Here is a 24,784-nt window from a genome sequence, read left to right as displayed (position 1 = left end):
AACTCTTGGATCTTGATTTCCTTTTCAATTCTGTGTCTTCCTGATTTTCTACAATTTTGCATCTTGCCATCAAGTGATTCATGTTGACAAGGAAGAGTATACATCTGCAGCCAGGAACTATGATACCTTACTATGTTAGGATGATCTAATTGTGCTAGGGCTTGCACTTCCCTTAGAATTTTCTGGTTTGTTTCATTATTCTTCTTACTATAATTACAAAGAAGAAAATTCTGTTAGGGTTAAAGGTTTACATGACCTTAAAAAAGCTCAATTTACTCGCATGAAAAAATACAACAGTATTTCTTGTGCACAAAGGATTTCCACAAACTAATACCCCTTACCCATATGAAATTTCATGCATAATAGAGGTTGCTTCCTAGATGTAACAACAACACACTCAAATATAGATATATCTGGGCCTTTAGTCTTTACATACTTATCTAATGCCACCTTCCTCCACTAATCACTGAACTGTAATTATTCCCCTAAATAGTAAATACAGTGATTTACGATATTTTTACAGGCATCTACACACTTAATAAGGAATTCCAATGTGCATTGTGTGTTTACTATTCTGCTCAAGTACCTCCTAGGTGCCAATCTGTTAACATGCTGTAGCTCTTTTCCCAGTTTTCTTATTCCAGCAATATAGTTCCTCATTTGTAATAGTACGTATTATCAAAAGATGAACTGAGCAATTACCATTACCAAGGGAGTTAGAAGACAGAAACTTGACATGGGACCAGGACCAGCCACTTTCTACCTGACCTGCTTTACCAGGATCCTCAATGGCATCGAGAATATGATGTATTACTCTACCCTGTTTAGGAGATTCTAGCAATCAAGAATTTCAACAAAGTAGTGCCTGAATGAAAGTTAAGAGCCGCTTTGCTAAGCAGTTTTTGAAGACTAGAACACAGGCTTCATCCTGTAATAAGCATGATTATTCATTTTCTCCTTTGCTTTCCACAACATTGAATGAAGTTCCTGGGCCTAATTACATCCGGAGAAATGGTGAATTCTTCAAAGTAGATAAAAAAAAGGGATTTTGACGTAGGAAAAATCTATTTCTGGGCGAGGAAAGCCGTGGGCATCCATTTGCCTTGAATCAGAAAGAATTTTTTTTTTTTTTGACATACAGCCCTATCACAAATGGCTGGCTCTCAAGTACAGTCTGTTCTCCTTAAAAAGGAAATTCTTTGATGTAAGCACACTACGAATCATGAAATGTGTCTTAACCCTTAAACGCCGAAGCGGTAAAAATAAAAAACTCCCCCGAATGCCGGAGCCGGTTTTGAGTGAGCGTGTAAGCGGAAAAAATAATTTTTTCAAAAAATCACAGCGCGCTTAGTTTTGAAGATTAAGAGTTCATTTTTGGCCCCTTTTTTTGTCATTGCCTGAAGTTTAGTAGGCAATCATCAGAAATGAAAAATAATATCATTATCATATGTAAATAATGCAATATATGGTAGCAAAAAAAAATTCATACATAATTGTATTCAAATCACGCTGTGCAAAAAACAGTAAAAGCTAACGAGTTTCTTTTTTTTTTCGTTGTATTGTACACTAAATTGCAATCATTTTGATATATAATACATTGTAAAACAATAAAAGCAACACCAGAAAAATATTATCACAAAATGATGTACGAATTCGTAACGCGCGGACGTAAAAAAATGTTTTTTTCAAAAATTCACCGAAAATCTAAATATTGTTTTAGAGACTTCCAATTTGTTTCAAAATGAATACAAATGATTGAATATTATTGATACTTTGTAAAGAGTTTTAGCTTACAACTGCGTTTTTTGACCATTTCGGTAGAGTCAAAGTTGACTGAACGTGGTTTTTTTTTTCTTTTTATTTTTTCTATTTATTGGGATTTATATGCAAATATTTCGAAAATGAGAAAAGCTACAACCTTCAAATATTTTTCCTTTTTATTTTACATGAAATTGCACATATTTTCATATATAAAACTCTATGAAATGCCGAATATGAAACGGAGCAAATTTTCCGAGAATTCGATGTACGCAATTCGGAGATTTATGGCGGAGAATCCGCGCGCGGAGGGAAGGAAAGTTTTTTTCATAAATTCACCATAAATCGAAATATTGTGCTAGAGACTTCCAATTTGTTGCAAAATGAAGGTAAATGATTAAATATTACTAAAATATAAGAGTTTTTAGCTTACAATTGCGTTTTTTCGGACCATTTCGGTAGAGTCAAAGTTGACCGAACGTGGTTTTTTTCTATTTATTGTGATTTATAGGCAAATACTTCGAAAATGAGAAAAGCTACAACCTTCAATTATTTTTTGTTGTATTATACATGAAATTGCGCACATTTTCATATATAAAACTTTATGTAACGGCTAATTTAAAATGGTGCAAACATTGCCACAATCGCACGTATGATTTTTTCGGAAGAGTTACTGCGCGGACGTAAGAAAAATGTTATTTTTTTCATAAATTCACCATAAATCGAAATATTGTGCTAGAGACTTCCAATTTGTTACAAAATGAAGGTAAATGATTGAATATTACTAAAATATAAGAGTTTTAGCTTACAATTGCGTTTTTCAACCATTTCGGTAGAGTCAAAGTTGACCGAAGGTTGAAATTTTGGCACTTATCGTTATTTATATGGAAATATTTCAAAACTGATAAAAGTTACAGTCATGAGTATTTTTTTGTTGTATTCTAAATGAAATTGCGCACATTTTCATATATAATACTTTATGTAACGGATAATTTAAAACGGTGCAAAAATTATGTCAAAGTGACGAAATAATTTTTGAGATATGTCACTGATTACTTTTTTATAGTGCGACAAGAAAGAAATTGTGCTTGCGCGCCTGCCTGGAACGATTGTAAACAAAACAACGCCTTGATCCGTGAACTCCCAGCATCCCCCAAGGCTGCGTGATTCAAAAGTTTTCGGCTGGTAGGCCTAAGTATTTTTCCGCGAATTTTTAAAAAAACTTTTTTATGCCGACGTATGGTACGTTCCATTTTCGGAAATCGGGGGAGATTTTGACTCGACGTTTAATACGTCCATTCGACGTTTAAGGGTTAATATAATTAAAAATCCATATAAGAACCCAACCCCCATAACTGGGAACTGCCTGTAAATTGTATTATACCTAAGAGAAAGGTCAAACTGCCTAACATTTAGCCTTTAGTGCAATTATATTAAGAAATGAAGCTACAGCAGAATACATATCCAATATCTAGAACCTCTTCCTTTAAAAAAAAATTAGAACACTTCAGGAAGTTCTTCCATGTAAAAGGTCAGAATGAAGACTACGCACTTCTGAAATCTAAAAAAATTAAATATAAAAAGAAAACAAAACACAAAAACAAAGCCATACTTACTTCATAATAATAATTTTGACAGCATATGAATGCCCATCAAGCCGACTTTTAGCCTTCACAACTGATCCAAACCCACCCTTCCCTAGCAATGAGATCTCGGTAAATTCACGAGAATATCGATCATCTATGATACGATGTTCATATGTATCCACCATTGCTAACTGAGTGAGTGGACTTCCAGATGATGGGGGTAACCTCCTGCAAAGGTTTAAAAAGATAAGAAACATCCTTTAAAATTACTTCTCTCCAAGAACATTAAATACCGAAAAAATGCTCTAAAGTGAACACATATCAGTAAAATTTAATTATTACTAAACATACCAATATCTAACCACAACAATTTCAAACTTGTCTGGCTACAAAGTATTTCAATCTGCATACCATCAGTAGCATCCCACCCTTCCAAAAGTTTGGTATTTTCATGTCACTAAAATTTGAAATTACTTATAAATACCTGTACTATGATATTATATATATATATATATATATATATATATATACGTATATATATATATATATATATATATATATATATATATATATATATATATATATATATATATATATATATTATATATAAGTATATATAATATATATTGAGAATTCATTCAAATGAAATTAATTTTAACAAAATTTCATTATGGGATACTATGGTACATTACTGTTTGGTGTCACTGTCTATCTGTAATTCTATTCTTTACACTGAATTCCTACTTCCTTTCTTTTGTATTACAATGGCTTTATAAAAAAATGCTGCCTTTAATGACTACTTCAGTTTACTATTACATTTCAGAGCATGCATAAGATTTAACAACTTAATTTTATAGATAAAAACCATTGGACTTTACTTCTACTAAACACACAGTTAAGGATCTGTTTGATAAACTGCTTCTCAATGGTAAGCCAAGATGAAACCTTTTCTTTCCAGCTGTCACCCTTATTCCTCAATTCTGCCAGCAAAATAGACAACGAAGAAATGGCAAGTGGAGAAGGGTCCTGTGAAACAGTCTTGGCAACTTGTCTGGCTACTCTAACAATCATGAACCTTCAAGACAGTGTACAAATTTCACTGATCTGTCCCGGGATGCACATAATAAAAAAAAAATCTTCTGCAGTAAGACACAGGAAAGAGCCTCCTGAACTAGCTCATTAGGAGATTTCATAAGATTCTACTTTCTAGAAAGAGACCCCAATTGTTTCATTAAGCCACAAGGATCCTACCACTTTAACTCCAATGAAGAACTCAACTTATACCCCCACAAAGTTCAAATACCTGCAAGGGGGAAAACCTACATTCCTTGATGGTGGAAACAGACAACTTCCTACATCAACTTAAAATGAGGAAGTCAGCAATTACCATCTCTCTCACTACAACTACCAAAGTGGCTCTACTAGTAGAAGTTGGTGAAGGTAAAGATCTGAAAATGTTATACAAGTACAGTGGACCCCCGTATTCGCGTTCTCCGGATTTGCGGATTTCTCTCGGGAACGTTTCCCTGCATTATTCGCGGTATTTTTCTCTGAGAAATATCCACAAATTCCTGGTTTTTGTGATCAATTTCATCATAAAATGCACTTTTTGTGATAAAACTATTAAAAAAAAACCAAGTATGAAAATTTTTAGTGGTTTTCTTAAGTTTTAACTAATGAAACATAGGCTGTTTTTTAGCGCTTTTATAGGGGTTCCAAACATTTCGCGGATTCCTAACTATTCACGGGGGGGGTCTGGTACGCATCCCCCCCGAATACGGGGGGAACACTGTATTCCTCATTTAAAATAGTGTACTTACTTAACACATTTAGCATACATTCCTGAGTTATCCTACGAGTAAGTCAATACAATATTAAGTCAATATGTGTAGATTCTTCTCAGAATCTCCACATTATTTAGCAGTGACTTTCATATTCTAAATTTGGTATTTCATAATATCACTATTTGTTTCTTCATTATTTATTTTTATTGTAGAGGGTAGTGAGATTAAAAAAAATAATGAATGAATTTCAGCGATCACAGGGCATTTGAATGTCGCCATCAAAACGTAAACAAAGCACAACGCCATCTATTGAGATAAATGAACACCAAACTATTCACCAATGGGATAAGCATTTTCTAGCTTTGATAAAGATTTACGCTTGCACTTCTAACCTCTAATATCATCTGATCTCATGAGTGACATATCGAAAATACACAGTTGTATAAAAAAATTATCAAATTGTATTACATGCAAGTCTTTCAAGCATACTAAAGGTGGCCTCACACTAGGCCTTTTTTTCTCCAGCAGTGAGGTGCTGCTGCCGAAAATGGAAAACCGGGAGCTTTTAGCTCAAGATTTTGGCTTTCCGTTTGGATGGGAAGCAGCGACCACGAACCGTGAGTGACCACGTATTGTAAACAAACAAGATGGCTGCTGCTGATAGGACGTACTCTCAGACCTTTGGCTTCTCTTCTCCTGAGCCACTCTCAACCCACAAAAAACGTTTTTGGTTATTCTTGCATTCACGTAAGATTCTGATAAAACACATCACTGCAGCACATCTTGCAACAGTCCGACAATTTCTGGGCGCCAAAACCGCGAGCAAGAAATGACTAGTGTGATACCAGCTTAAGAGTAAGGAATTCGTACACGCCAAATGTCTCATTGTTTTGATTGACTTGGTAGAGACTTTTCATGTCGAATTATTGCGTACCAGACCCCCACACGAATTGGAATCCGCAAATAGTTGGAACCCCTATAAAAACCTGAAAACAGCCTATTTTGTTAGTTAAAGCTAAAGAAAAACCAACTAAAAATGTTTATACTTGGTTTTTTTAATAGTTTTATCACAAAAAGCGCATTTTATGAAGAAATTGATAAAAAAAACCCAGGAATTTCTGAATATTTCTCATAGAAAATACTGCAAATAGGCAAAATATTCCGCAAATAATGCGGGTAAATGTTTTCTAGAGAAATCTGCGAATGTGTGAGTCCGCTAATCTGGAGAACGTGAATACAGGGGGTCCACTGTAATACAGATTGATAATTTTTTATACTACTGCGTATTTTCCATATGTCACCCGAGAGATCAGATGATACTAGAGGTAAGAAGTGCAAGAATAAATCTTTATCAATGCTAGAAAATGCTTATCCCATTAGCAAATAGTATAGTGTTCATTTTCCACAATAGATGGCGTTGTGCTTTGTTACATTTTGACAGCGACATTCAAATGCCTGTGATCGCTGAAATTCATTAATTATTTTTTCATCTCACTACCCTCTACAATAAAAATAAATGATGAATAAACTAAAAGCAATAATAATGAAATACCGAATTTAGAATATGGAAGTCACTGCTAAATAATGTGCAGTTTCTGAGAAAGTTTAGTACTTGTATGACTTAGTGTTGTATTGACTTACTAGTAGCTAACTCGGGAATGTAGGCTAAATGTGTTAAAGTACACTATTTTAAAGAAAATTATATGTACATTATTAAGTTATAAAATGATGAAGTTTAAAAATATATGAGAAATAAAATAATAAAAAGAATTGTCAGAACTGCCAAGTAGTAGGCTATGTCAGAAACTAGTTCTGTGTATAATATATGACTGGAAATTAATATTATTACTAGTCAAAATAAAGAGAATAAAGCGTTTAACGACGAATTCGTCTAATGACGTGGTCGCTGGAACGGAAACCCCTCATTAAACGACGAGTACCTGTATTAACAAAGGCCACCATATAAACTTTGGCATAATATTAATTTTCTGTAGCCCTTTTCATTTCAAGGATAATTATATTGAATATTAGCTTTAATAAAATTATAATTTTAACTTAATTCAGATTGTCCAAGTCCAGTAAGAGCTGGAACTTCAAAGGGATTTGTGCTATTTTTATTTTTTAGTTGAATGTTTTGTTGATCTATACCTGAGAAACAAACTGTGGTCCTTTCTTAATCTTATCTTTATTTATGTACTGGTATCATAATTTTTTCTTGGATTACTTACTAGAACTAATTTATGTACTTCTGTAATGAGGCAAAGGATTAACCCTCCATTACCAGGACCTTCCATAATCTAAATAAATGAGCCTGTTAACTGTTTTCTAGCCAATATATAAATTAAAACTCAGAATAAAAGTATATATTAGTGAATTCGAGTAAGCACTACATACATACCTAAATTGTTAAAAGTTTTCTAATGGTAGGCATAATATAAGCCAAACTGTATCCAGGTAATAAAGGGATTAAATACTTAGTTGTTATACTTGATATTATTTTTCAATATAACTTTGCCTTTGAAATTTTTTATATAACCCTATTATATGACCTTTCAACTTTTGAACCTTTAATATACAACAACCAGAGACAACGAATGATTTTAGTAACAATATATATACTCTTAAATAACAGTGCTATGGAGGGAAACAGGTATTGGTATTGGCTTCAAAAGTTGGTATCGGTATCGGGCAAAAATTTGGTATCGGTGCATCCCTATTAAATATCATCCTTGACCCTTAATGGACGGGTAAATATATAATCATGCAGCTCCTCAGGCGGGTAAACTTTAAGGTCAGCCAATTTATGAAAAACCCATCAATGGAAAGAGGAAGACATGCAAATGTACATGGTGAAAGAAAAAATTCTATAAAATTTTCCCTAACCTTCCACAAGAAGTTGAAAATGACTATACAAGACCCCTCATGGGGCATCTTGTACAAGACAATTGTAAATTGTACCAATTTATATGGATTTTCTAATAAACAATTTTATTTAATTTTGTAAAATTATAATTACAGCTCATACAATATTGAAATAGATAAGAAATAAAAATCACAACAAATCTTTTTTTTAGCATATTTGTCGAAAAATATTTATGTAAATGTACGAGAACCAAGATTTAGTAACTTTTTTTAATTTATTTTTTTTCTAATATTTCTGCGCACTTTTCTTTGAAATTACATTTGATAACCGACCATACTATCGTAAAAGACAAAAAAAACACCAACAGCAACCTTTCATATATTTACGAGCAAATTTACAAAAAGATGTCATGTGAGCGAGTGACATTACATTCCTTCTTGATGTCAGAAGCAGAAATTAAGTCCTGAGACGCCCAGATTCGTGATTTTAGCTAGTGTAAAAGTTGCCATTAGTGAATTTATGGGTTACAAAGTATTGGCACCTCTTTCCTGCCTGATTTCTTTCAAATCGATGGCGCGTAATATTGTTTATCTATAGGATAAATCTGTCCACCAACCCAAACCTGTTATTACTACTCCCGAGGATAAATCCATCCATTAAGGTTTACCAGGTTTTGGGTGGTGGACTGGCTAACTCACAGTGAGAACGCCATACGATTTGGATGAATGTAGTGTGAAATTACTACTGCAGCAAAAATATTTGTTACTTTTTTCATATTTTTTTTATTTTAGTTGCCTATTTATTATAGTTTATTATCATTTATTAATAATATACAGTGGGACCCTCTATTCACATTCTCAGGATTTTTTTGTGGATTCATTCATTTGCAGATTTTTCTTTAGAACTTATCTAAAAATTATTCACGGGAGGACTCACTCATTGGCAGGTTTCTCTGTAGACTGTAGAACATGTCTATAAAATTATCTGCGTGCCCAGGCTATTCATAGATGCAAATTTTTTCGTACAGCAATATTCTATATTTTCATGTTATTTACTGAATATGTGAGATTAAATATTATAATAATAATAATTAAATCACACGACACTTATTGGTGATGAGTGTTTGGTGAAAAAATGGAAGATAAGAGCAGGTACATGGAACATAGACACTCCAACAGGATAACTGAGAGAGACAGTAGATGTATTAGAGAGGAAGAGGATAGATTTCTTGTGTATGCAGTAGACTAGGTTGAAAGGGAGTGGAACATGAGAGATAGGCAATGGATATTTTACTACAGTGGGTCACGAGAGGGAAGAAATGGAGCTGGAATTATGGTAACAACTAGAACAAAAAAAAAAAAAAAAAGTGGTAGAAGTAATGAGAGTGAATGATAGGCTTTTTAAAATATTCCAATGATAATAGGGGAAAAGGTACTAAATACAAAATCAGCAATATGCTTCTCAGATGGGGTGCCAAGAGCAAGAGAAAGAATTAATTATTTTAGACAAGAGTTTGAGGCTCCCAATTAGAACAGTGAAAGAAGAGGAGAAATGACAAATTTTCTAAGACAATTTTTATTTTTCATAGCTACAAACCCCAGGTCTTAATAATAGGATAACTTTCTAGAGCCTAACTGGATCCGGTTAAACAATTGGAGATTGAAAAGCAAGGAATCTGTGAGATCTGGCAACGCATGCATATATCAGGTGAAAACTGGTCAAAGACTGGACACCCACGCTATCGTGTTTAGTTTTTCCCAACCCAGGATGTTATAATGATGACCAAGGGTGGATAGAGGTGGGCAGTTAAAACATGTTAATAATCACCTCAGGTTAGTGAGCTTATGAAAATTTACAAATTGTCTTAGAAAATTTGCCATTTGTTCATACGTGACCAACCTTCGGTCTTAACAATAGGATAGATTTATACTTGGTGGGAGGTACAGACATCCTAAACTGGCTGGGGCCAACCCACCAGTCCAACTCCAACAGGAATACCTACAGGAGAGGGACTAATGCCCGTGAGAAGCTAAATAAACTGATATCCAACAACTCTTGTCAACTTGGTTACATACAATGATGTATGAGAAGATTCATTGCCGTAGGGAACTAGGAGAAATTCTGACTGTTCGATAACAAACCAATACATCAGGATTTGTTATCACTCCTCACTCCCCTTGCTAGAGAGTGGAGTATATGCTACTGAATAGAGGGTTTGACTATTTGAACACCAAGCAAAAAAACTACCAGTATGACTACCTTACTAACCTGTATCAGACCAGTCCAGCAATGACGTGTCTATTCCTCACCTGCCCATAGGAAGAAGGAAAGAACAAGAGAAAGAAAGAGGACCAGCCAATCACTCATTCTCTCTTCTCACAATCATCTTAGGTATATACTAATGCGCCCAGTTAAGGGCAACAAATGAAGGATTACATGATCTGTTGAGCAGCCACCACAGGACCCAAAGAAAAAAGTGTTCCGTTAGATCTGTAAGCAACATCTTTAAGATAGATAGTGGCGGCGACCATGGACTGGTGTGACCAAATACCAGCGCTCAGAACTCTATGAACAGCCAAATTCTTCTTGAAAGCCAGAGAGGGACCAATACCCCTGACATCATGTGCTCTGCCTGCAGACTTGGCGGCGGAATCATCAAGTTTTATGTGCATGTCTGATAGCTTCACGTAACCAAGAAGAGATTGTATTTTTGGGCACCTCTTTCTTAGAACGCCCCGTGCTAACAAATAGCCTACGACAACCTGGCCTGAGATGTTGTGTCCTCTTAAGATAGCAACTCAAGAGCCCTGACAGGACACAAAAGCTCTTTGAGAATCACCACCCACAAAGTCATCCACAGACAGAATGGAAAAGGAGGCGAACCTGTCATCCTGCACCGAGGGATTCTGGGTCTTAGCCACGAATTCAAAGGACAGTGACCCCACACCCTTGGTGTGCTTCACATCATATCTCAAGCCATGAAGCTCCCACTCTTTTCGAAGCAGCCAAGGCCAAGAGGAAAATCGTTTTGCGTGTCAATTCCTGTCTGATGAACGACACAAAGGCTCATAAGGAGAACACGACTGCTCAAACCCTTTAAGCAGCAAGGAGAATTCCAGGATGATGGAGATGTCAACACCTCTAAGACGTAACACTGACTCAGGGCCGCCCTGTAGCCTCTGATAGCGGAAACGGACAAGCCTTTCTCATTCATGAGGAAGACCAAAAAGTCTGCTATGCGCTGAATAGAGGTTTTGAGTGGAGAAAAACTCCATTTACGACACCAATCACAGTAGAGTGCTCATTTACCTAGGTAAACAGCAGAGGTAGATTTACTGAGATTGCTGGACATAAGTCCTCTTTTCTTTTGAGAAAAGCTTCTCACTCGGAGATACTAGATAGCCTCCAACCGTGAAGAGACAGGGATTCTACTGACTCGTGGAATCTCCCTATGTGCGACTGACAAAGAATATGCCCTCGGCACCTCTGACAACAACGACAGCAGATATGGAAACCATTCCGCTTGCAGCCACAGAGGAGCTACTAATGTCATCCTGAGATTTTGAGAGCTCATCATCCTGTTCAGTACTTGGCAGATCAAACAAAACGGAGGGAAGGCATACACCTCCAGGTTGTCCCAGGGATGTTGGCATGTGTCCTCCACTAACGCCAGAGGATCTGGAACCGCCGAACAGAAAACCTCTAGTTTCCTGTTGAACCGGGTCGCAAAGAGGTCAAGCATAGGTCTCCCCCAAACCTGGAAAAGCCTGTCCACCACGAACTGATGAAGGGACCAATCTGTGGCTAGGAACTGATCCCGACGACTGAGCTTGCCCACAACCACATTCCTTTTGCCTGGGATATCCCTGGCTGAGAGCTCCACTGAATTGTTGACTGCCCACTGGTGAATCTTGACTGTCAAAGCATGGAGTTGATGCAAAACCAGTCCCCCTTGCTTGTTCACATAAGTGACCACCGTGGTGTTGTCTGGCATAACTACAAAATGTCCCTCTACTTTCTCCCAAAATTCCTTCAGACCCAGAAAGGCTGCCTTTAACTCCAACATGTTGATATGTTGCCGTCTGTCCTCCAAACTCCAAATGCCCGAAGTAATGAGGCTGCCTAAATGAGCGCCCCCACCTGTGAGGGAGGCATCTGAAAAGAGAAATAAGTACGGCGGCAGAGAATGCAGAGGAACATCCTTCAAGAGATTCTGATCGTCCAACCACCAACAAAGATCTTCTCTCACTTCTAGGGACACAGAGGACCCTTATCAAGGGTGAGTCCCCTGCCAGAGACCAGAAGTAGTCTCCACTGCAGAGACCACAGATGAAGTTGTCCATGAGGGACCAGAGAAGATAAAATTCCCAGAAGAATCTGCCACTGATGAGCTGACTGAACCGGCTGTGACAGGAAGTCGCGCACCACTACTCGCAACTTCTCCAGCCTCTGATTCAATGGAAAAACTCTCGACGCTGCTGTATCGATGTTCATGCCTAGATAAAGAATTCTTCGACTGGGTACAACATTCAATTTCTCTAGGTTCACCAAGATCCCAAGTTCCAGACCAAAACTGATGCAGACGATCTCTGTCCTGCAGCAACTTCTCTCTGGAACTTGCTAAGACCAACCAGTCATCAAGGTACCTCAGCAGGCGGATCCCTTGAGCATGAGCCCAAGTCAAAGTGAGAGAGAAGACCCTTTGTGAACACCTGAGGGACGTGGTCAGTCTGAAGCACAGAACTTTGAAACTAGAACCACCTTGTCTCCGAGAAAGAAACAAAGGAACTTCCTGGATGATAGATGAATAAGGATTTGGAAGTACGTGTTCCTTAGATCTATCGACAGCATGAAGTCATTTTCCCCTCACAGCTGCCAACACTGATCGCGGGGTCTCCATCTTGAACCTCGTCTTCCTAACGAAATAATTCAAGGTGGATAAGTCGATCAACAGGTCTCCAACCCCCTGATGCCTTTGGCATCAAGAAGATATGACTGTAAAACCCCAGAGATGGACGCACCACTTCCTCCATTGCACACTTGTCCAACATTTTCTGCACTTCCTCCCGGAGCTAAGAACTTCGGAGAATCTGGGGAATACACTCGCATGAGCAGAGGTCTGCCCGAGAGTGGGGCTATGGAAGGTGGCAACGTAGAGGAAGGAGGAGGCGACGATCTAAAGGCAAAGGAAGGCGATGAAGATGAGCCACAACTGGGGACCATCCTCAGCTCCCCAAGGTTTTGCAGGTGACCAAAGGATGGTCCCCACTGGTTCCAGAAAAAGTTCGACCTACACGGGGACGGGGAAGCAGCATCAGCCTGGACAGAGGCAGCCATGAAATATCCCAAGACCTTCAAGAAGATTCTTCAGGAGAAAGGATACCACCCAGAAACAGGTCTTCAATATGATGAAGCTGGCCTGTTCTGTTAGAAAAAGATATCGTCCCAGACATATTTAACAAAGGAAGAAGCTAAAGCCTCCAGATTCATGGCACAAAAGGACAGGGTATCCTCCTGATGTGTGGGAATGCAGCTGGTTTTATGCTCAAAAACCTGGCCTCATTTACAAGGCAGTAAATCCCAGGGCAATCAAAAATAAAAACATGGCCTTGCTGCCTATGTTCTGGATGCACAATCCAAAGCCTGACAACCAAAAGTCCTTACGGGGTACTGGTTCCAGCAAAGCTTAATTCTTCAAGTTAAGCAACATCTGGCCAATTTGGACATGGAGTTCAAGGTGTTGCTAATAATGAACAATGCTGGTGGCCACCCTCTCGATCTTTATTATAAGGGAGTCCAGCTCAAGTTCCTCCCTCCCAACACCACCTCTCTCCTCCAGCCTATGGACCAGGGTATGATCTGTACTCTGTACCGGGAACTCCCTCCAGCACGTTGTTGATGCAATGGACCGTGACAGTGAATTTCACTGAAAGCCTATTGGCGTAATTCACAACTGTTACGTGTCTGTCTGTCATCGACTCCGGTCACTAAAGGACTAAGTAAAAGGAGACCCTGAATGCATGCTGAAGTAAGTTGTGGCCGGACTGTGTTCATAACTATACGAGTTTCTCTCCTGACGAAATCCAGCATTCAGCCATTAATAAGGCGATCCAGGTGGGGAGAATTCTTGGTGAGGAAGGCTATGACGATATCACCGAGGATGAAGTCGGCACCCTCACTGAAGCCCCACTCTGGCCCCCTGACAGACCAGGATTTGGAATATCTAACGAAGTCTGCCAGTGAGGAAGACTCCAGGTTCAGGAGAAGAGCAGGAGCAGGAGGGCCTGACTTAGAATGCCTGAACCAACTTATTAAAATGATAAATGATGTTCAGGAGTTTGTTTCAACATGAGATCCTTACTGGAACGCTCCCTAAAGTTTCCCAACATTCCTGAGACGGCATTAGAGCCCTATAATCAAGCCCTCACCACCATGAAGAAGCAATGACAGCAGCTGCCAATCCCCATGAAACATCCCATGTAACGAAGAAGGACCCTCCAAAACCTCTTGAATCGACTGAAGTAGTGCCTCTTGAATCATCTGAAGAAGTGCCTCCTGAAGGTGAAGAGGCACCCTCAGAGGAGATGTAACTCCTATGCTTACCTGTGCAGTCATAATTCATCGTTATTCATCGGACTGCACGACTAATTCATCATCATCATTTTTAATCTAAATTAACATTCATTACTGGTGAGTACCCTATTTATGTATATTGTACTACTGGAAAAAATTTGTCATGTTCATATATTTTGTTTTTTTCCCTTTTTTCCCTCTCGTAATTTTACAAAATTGTTTCCCATCGTAAAAAGAAAAATGGATAACTTTAATAGTAACAACTGCATGAAAGAAAATATGCATGATTGAATACTTGTGGGGGGGGGGGGGGGGACTGGATTATTTTCATGTACGTAACTAAGTCATACATTACGCACATATGTATTTCTGAACCATAAAATGCAATATTTACAGTAGTACCTCGAGATACGAAATTAATCCGTTCCAAGGCGCCCTTCGTATCATGAGGTTTTCGTATCTTGGACCACATTTTATATGTAAAAACAATGGCTAATCCATTCCAAGCCCTCCCAAAAACACCCCAGTAAATTTTATAATAAGCTAAATCGGACCTATAAATAAACAATGAAATACTACATCAAATTGGGACCATTCAATACCTAACTTAATAACGTAATGCAAATTAACCTGTAAAGTGTTAGTTAGTGTACATGGGTATACAAGAAATAGTGTACGTAAAATGTGGAAGCTTACCTTTCGAGTGAGGCTATCTCTGAAAGTGGCGGCAGAGGAGGAGGAGGACCAAACGGCAGATACGTACGTTTCGTACGTACACTTAACTTTATGAAACACATAAAAAAATGTAAGGAAAACTAAACTAAAATTTACGAAACACATTAACAAACTGTAACACTTAACTTTACAAAAATCTAGAAAAAAAAAAAAAAAAAAAAAAAAAAAAAAAAAAAAAAAAAAATAAAAAATCTTTTTTTATTAACTTCTTTTTCACTTTTTTTTATTTACGTAGTTTTTTTTTTTTTCAGAACTTTCAACTTCATTACCACTTTCAATTTTCTGTTTTTTATCACTTGGTTCTTCCTTTTTGCTTACTCCTGCTTAATGCTAAATGGCCTCTTTAAAAAATAACGATCCAAGGAAGATTGCTTCTGCCTACTTTTCACAATGTTCCTGAAATGATCGGGCAAACGTCATCGAACTGCGCAACGCATACGACCTGTGTGAGCCTTTTCGGGGTGTCTTTTTTTTTCTATAAACGATTGCACTTTATGAAAAGCGGCTAGAACATCCTTAATTTCTGCTGTTGTCAAAGGGTCCTCCTCCTCTTCCTCGCCGCTCCTAGAGAACTCCTCTTGAACGACGTTATGTTGCATGGCCTCCAACTCCTTCAGGTCATCCGTCGTAAGCTCCTCTTAGTGCTCCTGGAGAAGGCCGTTGATGTCGTCCTCGTCGACGACCCAGCCCCATGGACTTGCCTGAGTGCAACGATCTTGTCAAGATCTGGTTGGGAAACAATTTTGGGATCGTCAACTGTTTCTGAATCTGCAGCACCAGCTTCGCTTACGTCGAATCCCTCGAAGTCTCGGCGGAGGATACGGCATCAGGCCAGAGTTTCCTCCACGAGGAATTCAAGGTTCGCCTCGAAACCTCCTGCCAAGCTGGTCGATGAGTCGGATGCAAATGACGATGTCGAAATGCTCCTTCCAAAATTCATGCAAGGTGAGGTTTGTGGTATCGGTGTTGTTGAAACATCTCTTGAAAAGATGTTTCGTGTACAGCTTCTTAAAGTTCGATATCACTTGCTGGTCCATGGGCTGGAGGAGAGGGGTGGTGTGGGCGGAAGAAAAAGAATCTTGATGAAGGAATACTCCGCGAGGATATCTTTCTCGAGGCCAGGTAGGGTGGGGAGGGGCATTGTCCAACACCAGCAGACATTTCAGGCGAGGCTCTTCTTCCAAAAATTTCTTCACTGTCGGGCCGAAACACAGATTTACCCACTCTGTGAACAAGACTCGTTACCTAGGCTTTTGCACTAGCCCTCCACATCACAAAGAAGCTTCTCCGTTAAAGCGACTTTGGGTGGGCCTTGAAGGCTCGAGGATCTCGAATGATACACCATGTATGGGGCTTCACCTTGCAAATACCCCACTGGCGCTTGAACAAAGTGCGAGCGTAAGACTGTCTTTCATAGGCTTATGCCCGGGTAGCTTCTTCTCTTCCTCCGTGATGTACGTCCGACGAGGCATTTTTTTTTCCAAAAAAAGGCCAGTCTCATCACAGTTGAAGACTTGCTGAGAACTGTAGCCCTTCCTTGGTCATCATTCTCGCTCGAACGTCTTTTTAAATGCTTCGGCTGCTTTCGTGTCTGAGCTGGCAGCCTCCCCATGCCGCACCACCGAATGGATGCCAGTCCGTTTACAAAATTTCTCGAACCAGCATTGCGAAGCCTTGAACTATGGGGTTTGCGTTTGTGAGTCCTTCCCTCCGTCGTCTTCCGCCTGCGCAATCAAATCACCGAAAATAGCACTGGCCTTGTGGGAGATTGCCGTCTCCGTTATCGTATCGCCAGCGATTTCTTTGTCTTTTATATCCAGACAAGAAGCAGCCGTTCCATCAATAAAAATAAAAAAGTGGGGCAATCAAGACCAAATGTTCGGTAACACATTTGTTTTCAACAAAAACATTCTGTAAAATGCAAAACTATACACAAAACCAAATAACTGTAATTCAATTTGAGAAATTTAATGATAAGTAAGACTACAAAATACAGTTCACAGCAATCTTGAGAGGTTGTTCTTTATGTTACTAATGCCATCAACAGTTTGTAGTTGTATTTTGTAATTAAAATGTCTAAATGTAAATACAACAAAAGTAGAAAGTTGTCACGGCTACCAGATCATCACATGGCAACCCGCCAACCAAATGAGTTTAGTTGTAGCATTCTGTCTGTAAGTGCATGTTTTTTTAAATACAATACAGGCAGTCCCAGATTATGACGGGTTCGGCTTACGGCGTTCCAAGGTTACGCTTTTCAATATATTCAACAGAAATTATTTCCAGGCCTACGATGCCAATCTGGTGGAACACATAGACTCCAAAAATGCAAAATAATCAATATTTGAAGTTTGTTTTATGAAAAATGCAATAAAAAGGCAGTTTACACAGTTTTTATTACCCCCAAAGCATTAAAAGTAAAGTTTTCTTAGGATTTTTGACGATTTTCCGGCTTACAACGATTTTCGGCTTAGCAGCGGTCTCAAGAACAGAAAACCCGTCATAAGCGGGGACTGCCATGTACATAGTTTTAATAGCGTATATTAATATTTTACTGATTTTATAATGAATAGAATGAATTCCTTCATTCAAAATTGTTGAAATATGAAGATGATATAAAGATGATAGAATTGCACAGCAAAGTGGAACTGGCAACTTCTCTCATTTGCTACGTAAAGACAAGTATTGTTCAGTAACTCCGCTTTCATCTTCATAAATTTTACCTTCGGCATATCTTTCTTTACTAAAAACATACAAAGCATCGTACTGTAGCTACTAGTCAGGCAGCATAGGTAAAATACAGTAATACTTGGGGGGTTACGAACCGATTAGTAAATACGAATTTTTTTCAACTTACGAAGTGACGCCCTCATTCGGAATATGAATTTCACTTGGAATACGAATGCACGAATTTCCATCATGGGAGGCCGCCTGCTTGTTTACATTGGACGAGCGTGGGATCTGCGAACGCATTTTTTTCGGCCAAAACTTAACGAGGGTCACATGACTTCCTCCCACGCATCCCTTGACCCTTTTTAAACCATAACTCTTTCACTATCTCGCTGGCGGTAAGATTGAACGCATCTGTCCATGATACGCTCTCATATTTGCTTAGTGATTTGCGCACGTGTTGTGTTTCCGTGATAGTGCTTATACATTACTATTACCCAAATACTAAAGACAATGGCTCCCAAGATGACGAAGGCAAGCAGCAAGAAGGAAAGCATAAGAAAGAAGGAGATGATTACAGTCAAAATGAAGAAGGAAATTATCCAAATGCATGATAAAGGCGAGCGCGCGTGTGAAAGACATTGCAGCATTCTTCAAGCGGTCGCAATCAACGATCTGCACTATTTTGAAGAAAAAAGGAAGAAATTAAAGCCAGTAAAGCATCAAAAGGTGTCACAGTATTGATGAAACAACGGCCTTATATTCTCGACGATGTAGAAAATTTGCTCATGGTTTGGATAAACGAGAAGCAGCTGGCAGGAGATTCCGTAAGTGAGAGCATCATTTGCGAAAAGGCTCGTAAGATCTACGAAGATTTGAGTAAAAATGAGCCAGGCACATCAGCGGACAGTGAAAAACACAGTTTTTTTTTAAGGCGAGCCGTGGCTGGTTCGAGAATTTTAAGAGAAGGACTGGCATCCACAGTGTTGTTCGCCATGGTGAGGCTGCAAGCTCAGATACGAAGGCGGCAGAGGCTTACGTAAAAGTTTAAAAGGTCGTGGATTCCGAGAAATACCTCCCCCAACAACGTCTTCAATTGCGACGAGACAGGGTTATTCTGGAAGAAGATGCCCATGGAGGACGTTCATTACGGCAGAAGAGAAGGCACTTCCCGTTCACAAGGCCCATGAAAGACCGTCTAACCCTACTGTTTTTGTGCCAATGCAAGCGGGGATTGCAAGGTTAAGCCTCTCCTCGTGTATCACTCGGAGAATCCACGCGCCTTAAGAAAAACAACGTGCAGAAGAAGCTGTTGCACGTTATGTGGCGGTCTAATACCAAGGCTTGGGTGACGAAGCATCTTGTTCGTCGAGTGGATGAACGAGGTTTTTGGTCCCGAGGTGAAGAAGTATCTCCGGGAGACGGACCTCCCATTCAAAGCCTTACTTGGTGATGGACAATGCTCCATGCCCATCCTCCATCTGTTGAAGAGGACTTACTGGAAGAATTCAAGTTCATTAAAGTCAAGTTCTTGCCCGCCAACACCTCAATACTCCCAGCCCATGGACCAGCAAGTTATCGACCAATTTCAAGAAATTGTATACAAAGGCTATGTTCCAGCGCTGCTTTGAGATGACAGAAGGCACCAACCTTACCCTCAGAGAGTTTGGAAGGATACTACTCTGTTTACAACTGCCTCAACCTGATTGACAAAGCCTGGCAGGGAATCACAGGAGAACCCTCAATTCTGCATGGAAGAAACTGTGGCCCGACTGCGTTGCTGAACGAGATTTTGAGGGGTTCGAACCCGTCGAGGAGGGGCCAATTGAAGAGGAGATGTATCCTTGGGCAAGTCCTTGGGGCTGGAGGTTGACACGGACGACATCGAGGACCTCCTGACTGAGCATGGGCCAGCAGCTGACGACCGACGAGCTGTTGGAGCTACACAAGGAGCAACAGAGACAGGTAACGGAGGAGATCTCATCGAAGAGGAGGGGGAAAAACGCTGCACAGTCGCTTCCTTCGAGCGAGATCAAGGATTTTTTGAAACACCTGGGAATTGTGAAAAGTTTTATCGGAAAAAGAAAAATCACCCGAATAAGGCTGCGTCAGGCGTGCAACAAATTTGTTCATCGATAATGGGGGGGGCGGGTCATTTCTATAAAATTTTAAAGAACAGGCAAAAGCAAGCCTCCATAGAAAAATATTTTTTCAAAATTGTGAAAGACGATACAGTGTCGCGTAAGCGTAAAATTAGTGATCGTAGTGAACGGTGCTCTCTAGAGAAAAGAACCAGAAAGTCTTCCAGAAGTGTTCACGGAGGGTGGAGATTTCCCCCCCAAAGCTCTAACCCTCTCCTCCTCACCCTTCCCTCTCCGTCTCGTCAAGCCAGCAGCCACACTCAACAAAGGTAAAGTTCAGGTTTTACTGTGCATGCATATTAAATCTAGTGTTTATATTTAATTTCATTCTTCAATTTTATAATTTTATGTAATTCCTACACTGAATTTCAACCTTAGTGAACAAAAATAAATGGAAAAAATATGAATTGAAATGGTCATTCATGGTCGGGTGGAACGCATTATTTGCTTTTTATAACATTCTTATGGAAAATCCATTTAGGTTACGAATTTTTAGGTTACGAAGCAGGTTCTGGAACGGATTAAATTCGTAACCCAGGTATACTGTAGCTGGCTACCGTAATGTTGTAATGACCGTACATACTGCGTGCAAGTTAATCAGTTGTAATGACTGTCGTACTGCGTGCAAGTTAAATCAGTTAAAGTTTATAGGCATTTAAGTTTAATTTGTACAGTATAATTACAGAACTGCATATAAAAAGATATATGAAAAATTTGTTTACCTTTGGTCAATAAAAAGGAAAACGGTACGCGATGAGCAGAGGAACAGTATCGTAAATTGAGGACGAACATCAGTACTATTTTGATTAAAAAGGACAACTCTCTTCAGTGTCCATCCTTATCTGGTATCTGGATTAATAGGGTCCGGTTCAACAAGGGTTGACTGTAAAGTAATGTTTTACAAAGAAGAGTGCAAAGAAATATTAGAAAAATCTTTACAGTGGAATATCCCATATTCACGGGAGATGCGTACCAGACCCCGGTGAATAGCTAGAATCCTCGTGAATACTTAAAAACCCCTATAAAAATGCTTAAAACTGCCTATTTTCTTAGTTCAAACTAAAAAAAAAAAAAAAAAAAAAAAAAAAAAAAAAAACACTAAAAATGCTTATAACTGTTTTTTAATAGTTTTATAACAAAAAGGGCATTTAATCATGAATATTCAGTAATTTTGTGGATATTTCTTATAGAAAAATACAGCAATATGTGAATTCCTGTGGAATAATGGTATATAAGGCCCATAGAGAAATCCACAAATACATGAGTCTGCGACATCTCTTTAAATATTTTCCAACAAAATATACTCAGAATTAGTTTTTGATTTTAGTTCTTATCTGTTATGATGTTGTGTGAGCTGGAATCATAATTAAAAAAAATTAGAAAAACATTATAACTTTGTAAAATCTACGATCGTCTTGTAAAAAAGGTCTGACACTGGGTTGTCAATAGTCAATTTCAACGTCCCGAGGAAGTAGGGAAAATTAAAATATTTTTTTCTAAAAAAAAGTGCATTTGCATTCTTCCCCTTTCCATTGATGCAAGTTTTTCTTAAATTGAAAAATATTAAAGTTTGCCCCAGTCTGGTTGTGAGCATAATATATACTTAGACCATCCAATAAGGATAACTTAGCAGAAGAGCGCAAGAACTTGTATGTGCAAAATCTACAAAATCCCTGTTATGTAACAAAAATCTAAATTTTTACCACAATATTTACCAGCATGCACCACATTATAACTTATTCAAGAACGTATAAATGGCAAACAGTGTACATATAACTTTAAATGCTGGTAAACTGTGTCATACACATTAACTCAATTTCAGTAAAAGGCCAAGGACTGGCACCTAAAAGGTCATTCACTGCTGATAAGGAAATTGAGAGTAAAATGACATTAAAAGGTGTAACTTGAGGAAAATCTTATAGTGCACTATGAAACAACTGTCAGGAGAGGGTGGACAGAAAGAAGAACAATAATATGAATGGAGGTATAGTAAACGGAATGAAAAGAGTTACAGCCATGGGCCAAATGGACACTACAAAGAACCTCAAGTAATGCCTACAGTGCACAACATAAGGTGCACTGATGACAATACCTCCTATGGGGAAGTGTGACAGAGACAGCCTTTGGCTGTATCTGTGACTATGGGGTAGAATATTGAAAATCCACTGAAAAAGGGCAAGTGCTTAGATAATGACATTGTTTAAGGACAAATGTGCAAAAGGAGAAGGGATGGTAAATTTCTCATCAGCCTGTTCTTTAAGTGTCATTGTAAAGGACCAGTGTTGACCAAAAATCTTCCTGAAAACATTCTACCTACAGGTAGTATTTCATTTACCCTTTGTACCAAGTAAAAAGCAGGATTACTAAGTAAAATTTTCCTGATTATTCAAGAATATACCAGGATATGGTGGTTATGAATCAAATACCTAATAATTATTGATATAGTATACCAAAAATATCGAGATTTTGTATTCATTTTTTAATGTCAATTTTTAATACTTACGGGTCTGCAATGAAACTGGCATTTGAAGTGTGAACCTGACTTCGGATTTCTTCAAAAAGAAATTCAAATTTTTTTAGGTAGCCATTTCGAAAATCCTCTAGTCCAGGTAAAGAATGAAGTGGTATGTAGAGGAAAACTGTTCCAATGTTGGATTCCTTTGCCTAAAGCTGAAATGGAGGAAAAAAATGGATGTCAGATGTTTTTTAAAAAAAAATACAACAGACTTTGTCAAAATGAGAGGGTTATAAAACAAACTTAAACTTAAAATTTAAAAACTCAATACATCTCAAATACTTTGGATAGAAAATTTGACATTTGGAAATTTAGTATAATTTATTAAATCTGCAATCTCACTGAAGCATTTTATCCAAAAATGCAAATTGGACCAAAGATATAAAGGAAAATAATTTTTTTTCAAAACTGAAAAACAGTTGTGTGTATTAACTGGCTTCCATTTTATAATTTTACTTATATTCAGTGTCATGTGTGCATATATTAAAATTATTTTGCCTACTGTCATTTATACACCACCAAATAAAAAATTTCCATAGCCATCTGAGATAAATCCAAATTTTGAGCTTTGACCAAAAAGGATTTGCTTCAATTTTTTTACAGGATATTTTTCAACTAACATATAATTTATATCTGTAGACACACAACAAAGAAACTGAGCTATAAGTTCAGGTAATTTTGAATAAATTATTTTTTCTTAATCCAACAATTTATAAAAAACTAGTTACAGCCAAGAACAGTTTTTTTGCCTTACAATTTCAATTTTACCAGATAGCTAAATGACAAAATTAGGTTTTCATAGCATTTCAGTCCACTCATCACTGAGATATAAATTATTCTTCATCATAACAACTTTTGGGAAAAATGGCAAAGGAGAAAAAATATTATGGTATTACTAAAACTAAGAAAGTAGGAATTTGATTTTTCTCTGTAAATACCTTACATTCAACGAGAAATTACTTCATGTAACATGGCCATTTTGTAATTACATACAGATATTCCATCTTTCCTTAAACTAACCAATGTAGTGATTTACATATATATCATACAGTAAGTTATGTAATCATATACAGTATATATTTAATTTTTTGAGAAAGTTTTTTGGTATGCAATTATTCATTTACGCATAGGATACAAGACATAGTAGCCTTGTCTTAAACAATAGCAATTTCTTCCACCAACTACCTAGTTTTATATCCACCGAGGAAAATCCTGGCTGATGTGGGCAGGTAGTCTACAAGAACTGAGTCAAATTTTTTATGATCATTCAGAGGAAAAAGAATGATTGGCTGACCCGGATGGACGTCTAGTTCACTGATACTACACCAGTTGAGTGTCAAATTTTTTGTTTTTTCATTCTATTCAGAATTATTCTTGACAGCCACAATGATGTGGGAGCTAGGAGGCTTTGTATTTTAACAATAGGTAAGTATCCAGATAAATTTTAGTGAAAAAATCTTCATTATCTGGGATCCCCACACTGAGAGAAGGACACTGGGTTCGTGCAGCTAAAACAACATCTACTAAGCCAAGCAAACTTCATGTTTCTTAAAAGAAACTTCAAACATTTTTACCTGGACATATTGGGAGCCTTCCTGGTAATTACTGCTCAATTGGAGAAACCTTACAGAGGAAGCCACCTTTCCAGAGGCAGGTCAAATGTGTCAAAAGAAATCCCTAATACCTAGGTCTCCAACAAGCCCATCAAAAGACAGAAAAAAAAAACATACAAACAGATGCAAAGGTAGGCACTCATATGTATACAAAGAGCTTCTGAAAAAATTATCATCATCATTATTACTTTTCAGATGAACCCTATCATATGAAACAAGCCCACAGGGGCCATTGACTTGAAATTCAAGCATACAAAGAATATGGTATTCATTCAAAAAAAGTACAGATAGTAAAGGGAAATACAGAGGAGATCAGTTATTAGAAAAACAGATAAATTATAAATTAATAATGTAATGAGTTATATATAAAATAAGTTTTTTAGGTATACTTACCCTCCATCACTTGCTTTATCTAAGGCTACTTGGCCCAGGTTCAACACATTAAAATTCAAACAATCGTTAACAAACGCTCCCAATAGTTACCCCAACTCTTTGGAGGGTAGGGGTAAGAGCGCTACTGTTTTCGTTGTCATTCCTCTCTTAATC

The 24,784-nt window shown here is 38.0% G+C and overlaps 1 protein-coding gene and 1 long non-coding RNA gene across 3 annotated transcripts in view; one reads left to right on the top strand and one right to left on the bottom strand.

The window, feature by feature from the left end:
• Nucleotides 1-22,776, bottom strand: LOC135226554 (uncharacterized). Its single transcript, XR_010317249.1, has 3 exons — nt 22,614-22,776; nt 3,375-3,572; nt 1-207 (listed from the first exon to the last, which is right to left on the bottom strand). It is a non-coding gene; the product is annotated as an uncharacterized LOC135226554 (long non-coding RNA).
• Nucleotides 1-24,784, top strand: part of LOC135226553 (eukaryotic translation initiation factor 2-alpha kinase 1-like) — a 63,631-nt gene that overhangs the window by 11,628 nt on the left and 27,219 nt on the right. The window lies entirely within an intron of this gene.

The sequence above is a fragment of the Macrobrachium nipponense genome, chromosome 14 (assembly GCF_015104395.2).
Source record: "Macrobrachium nipponense isolate FS-2020 chromosome 14, ASM1510439v2, whole genome shotgun sequence".
NCBI lineage: Eukaryota > Metazoa > Arthropoda > Malacostraca > Decapoda > Palaemonidae > Macrobrachium > Macrobrachium nipponense.
Note: the sequence above shows the minus strand (reverse complement) of the source record. Positions and strands in the feature narration are given on the sequence as shown.